The sequence below is a fragment of the Dermacentor silvarum genome, chromosome 3, assembly GCF_013339745.2.
Source record: "Dermacentor silvarum isolate Dsil-2018 chromosome 3, BIME_Dsil_1.4, whole genome shotgun sequence".
In the NCBI taxonomy this organism is placed as follows: Eukaryota; Metazoa; Arthropoda; class Arachnida; order Ixodida; family Ixodidae; genus Dermacentor; species Dermacentor silvarum.
Window position 1 is genome coordinate 14,120,752 of NC_051156.1, and position 4,659 is coordinate 14,125,410.

Consider the following 4,659-nt stretch of genomic DNA (forward strand, 5'->3'; position numbering starts at 1 on the left):
TCGGTTAAGAAATATTATTCTGCCGTCGTCCTGTGCGTAAAACACTAGTTAACACTGATGCACAGAATCTAGGCACTCGCGCTAATTTGGAAGCGATAATAAAACACGCCGAGTCCATTCAAATGAAGCGTCAAAGCAACGCGCCGATAACTATCTACCTACGTAGGCCGACAGACATGCGATTGCTCACGCATAGTGAAAAACAAAACACAAATGCCGGGGACAGTTAAATCTCAATAACCAAAAAAGAAAGGATAAAAATAATGACCAGGTTGGTCCCCAAGTTTAAGTAAAGCGAGGCTTTGGACGAGGAATCAAACGCGAATGAAATTCGCCAGGTTGCGCAAAGTACAGCTATACTCTTCCATAGGGAATAATGTGAAATCTGACCGGAGAACAGCTGCCTTCACGTGCCAGGGAAGCCACCAATACGGCGTCCACGAAATTCGGGTCCTGGATAACGACGTCGTTACTCAAGAGTACACTGTAAATACTAGGGCAGAACTGGTGCTTAAGCTTGAGTAGGAAAAGGGGAGGGCGGTCTTCGATGGCACGCAGTTTAAAAGAAATGTAGAAGAACATAAGACAGCCACTGTGGAAGTCTCGCGTTTCAGATCCTTAAGCACGAAAGACCATTGCCCAGGTTCCCGGACGAAAGTATTGCCGTTCTTTAGCGATGGTCCTCAGGAGAGCAATAAGCAGGGTGTGGAAATACATGAAAAATGAAAGCAAAGCAAGGGGACACATGCCGAGAACAGGTAGGTATTGATTATCACGAGCCTTTACACTCAAGGGAAGATAAGATCGACTAGTACTAAGGACAAATAACTTGGGTCAAATGGGCGTTTCGAAAGTACAAGATAACAAGGAACGCAGTACGGACGCCTCGTTAACAATGAAGGAGATTACGTCGTTTCAGCAGGTTGAGACCTTACAATGCTGCTCCCTTAGGTGGGCAAAGAAGCTGCTTGTGGAGCTCCTATCCACGGGCGTGAGACGTTGATGTTCGCCGTACAGGGCAGGGAAGCGCGAGACACATTTGGGGGAGAAAGAAAAAAAATGAGGAAAATTATAAATCCCTCATACATGTGAACACGTTCACGCTTAAAAAGTCCCACAAAGGTAATAGCGAGCTGGCAGGGCAAACGAGAAGTTTATTATAGCGACTGGAGTTGCAAGTGCACAACTTTAACGTTGATAAATATGTTTTTAATCTGTATGTAAAAAAAAAGGACAATGCCTCTTTAGAGGCTGCTTTGTCAAGAATCCAAATATACTACTCAGGTAAGAATAGAAAGAAAGAATGAAATAAAGAAAGAGAAAGAAAACACGAAAAAGAAATTCAGCAGAACCCATCTTATGATGCCTGTTGACGTTTATGCGTCAAGCATTCAAGCAGTGTAGCGACACTCCGTATTTCCACAACCGAAACGCGACATCTATGAGCCGTGTACTGCAGCCGGGTTCCTCTCTCGCGCTTCCTTGTTATTATTATTATTATTATTATTATTATTATATTATTATTATTATTATTATTATTATTATTATTATTATTATTATTATCGGACACAACCCATTAAACAGGGTGGATTTAATGGGCGGATTTAAATTTTTAAGGGATATTTAAAAAATTGATGGTTTGAACGAGCCGAGATAAAAACCAGTCTTTCACCTCAAAGTGGGTATACCCTTACAATACTAATGACAAAAAAAAAAATTAGGGGCAGCTTCACACAAAGTGATGCGAAGACTGGGCAAACAGCGAAGCTGGTGGCCCTTCCCTATAGCTTTAACATTGCTTAACTTGGTTTGGCTTGACTGGTTTTTAGCTTTGTGTTTGCTTAACTTGGTTTGGATTGGCTGGTTCTTAGCCAAACTTAACCGACCTCGAGTATTACTCGGGGTCGGCGCGCACTAAAGGACACTTTATTGGGGGCGAGGACTTAGGGAGTCGCCATCTGTCGGAAGCGCCTCCCTTGCGTATAGTATGAGGGATAAAGCGGCGAGCTCCTCATAGGTTCGGCTGTTGGCGCTCAATAAAAACACCACGCGGGAGCCTTCCTGGACATTTCTGCAAGTACTCTCGAAACGAGGGAAGTATTTTACAGCCAAAATAATAATCTTGGACAAACAGAAAGCACATAATGGTTTACAGACGCTATCTCCCAACCGATGAAGATGATGATGGTTTATTGGCATCCCCTTTGAAACGGGGCGGCGACAAATAGTCACCTAGCCTGCTTGATTTAATCAGGTATACTATGCATGTTCTTTATCTAGCATTTTTTATACCTCTCATTATTATTTTTCTTTTTCAAAAATTTACCTTGTGCCGCTGCCTATGATTTTAAGAGATCAGGTCGTATCCATCTTTTCCCTGCTTTTTTTTTCCACCAGTACTCCAATCGTCTCTTGCTGATCTCTACGGCTGATCTGTTTGTTTCCTTCCACTTTGAAACCAAGCGCTTCTGGGAGTTGCACGTTACCTACGGTTCTCGCTGGGTGGATCCCGTCGCATTCCATCAGGATGTGCTGAGTGGTTTCTGGATCTTTACTGCAGCACGCACATGTCTCATCTAGTTCCGAATATTTGTTCCGATATGTTTTCGTCCTTAAGCAACCGGCTCGAGCCTCAAATAGCAAGGCACTGCCCTTTGTGTTATCGTACAGATTTTCCCTTCTAATTTCTTTCTTCTCATTCTTGTAAATATCCATTGTCCTTTTTAACACGAAAGTGTTTTATGCCGGGGTCCACCAAGACTTCACTGACGTATTTCCGTCACGGAAATACGTCATAGAACATAATACAAAGAAAGAAACCAGAAGAAAAAGTTCCACAAACATGCAAAATTTGGAAATCGAACCCACGACCTCTCGGTCCGCGACGATAGATCGCCGAGCGTTTAACCCATTGCGCCACAAACGCATTTGCAGAGAGCTACACAGACGCGCCTTATATATCTAACACTCCTCCGTGTACCCGCGCTCTTGCTCGGGGCGGTGCCGCCGCCTACGAGCAGAAAAGAGAAGTACTGCATTATGACACTAACGCGCACCGACAGTGAACGCTTCGGTGGTCTCAGCACTACGACGCCTCGATGCCAGCATTCGAAGGGACGCTGGCATCAAGAAGCACTACCAACGGTGAACGCCTAGGTGGCGTTCACCGTTGGTAGTGGGTGCATCAACGCCTAAGGGTGCTTTAGCCACAAAACACCAATAGACATTATATATCAATGTGCAATAAACATTACACTACTTCTGTGAAGACACGTTTCACTTTCGTGTTCTATACCGATTCCTATATAAGAGGGATCAACCACATTTTTTTGTTTCCATTCTTTGCATCCAATTCACGGTCTCTATTTCTCTCACTTTCTTTCTGATGACTCTGGTTGTCTATTTGCAGTTTAGATTATCCTGTACTTGGTTGCCAACTTCCTTGACCTCTTCCTCCATTCTGTGTCTACGCTTTCATGTAGAGATACTTGTGCACTTAGCCGCCCATTTATTTTCATCCATGTTCCTGAGCCTTTCTTCAAAACTAATTTTGCTCTGTGCTTCTCTGACTTCAAAAGAGGCCCAACCCATGTCACCCTGCACTGCCTCATTTGTGGTATTACCGTGGGCTCCCAAAGCCAACCGGCCTACTGATCTTTGGTTAATTTCCAAACACGCCAATATATCCGATTTTAAGCATATAATGGCATTTGCGAATGTTAGCGCTGGCACCATTACTCCTTTCCAGATTCCACGCACCACCTCATACTTATTGTGGCCCCACAGTGCTCTGTGTTTCATTATTGCTGCATTCCGCTTCCCCTTTATTTTCAGATTATCTTGGTGGTTGTTTGAGTAATTCTTTCCTTCGTTTATGTGTACGCCGAGGTACTTATATTGCTTGACTATGGGTATTACTTGCTGTTGAATTGACACCATGAAGTTACTTTCCGAATACGTACAGTGAGCGCCCCGCCCCCTGCGCGCGGTCACCGTGATGTAGTCCCCCGAACCGGCTTCTTGCGTGAAAGGTAGGCAATCTCTGCGACGGAAAACTATGTGAAATATGTTCTTATAGTGGGCTGTCTATGTAACCAAATGGAGCATAACAGAATCAAGCCTCAATGCAGCGATCACACTGGGTCGCAGCGACCGACTGCGCGTCTGCATGCATGCATGTATGCATGCATGTCCGCGAACAATGTTTCGCTGCGAGCGCGTTTTCGCACCGTGCTGTGAGCTTTAGGCCGCCGCATTTTAAAATCTGATAGTACACAAGCAACCATTGTTGCGTGGACGCTATCAGAGCTGTTCAAAAAATAATTTCGTTAAAACTAGGGACTTCGACGCCTACGGCGACTCGTGATGTGCCATCGCGACGATACCATAATTTTTTCTTCTAAATTCTTGTCGTTTCAATACATATTTCACAAGAGAGAGATAGAAATCACTTTATTCTGCGATTAAAAAAATGCATCGATGCCTCAGTCTAGGGCGTCGCTTGCGGCTTGCTCAGCGCTAGGCCGATGAAGCTCTGCAAGGAATCGTTGGTGGTGCAGGTGGTGGTGCGGCGGTCAGCCACTCGGCGGAAGGGATGAGGGAGGGATGAAGGTTTGGGTGGCCGTAAGGGGGATAGTTTTGGATGGCATTGCCATATGA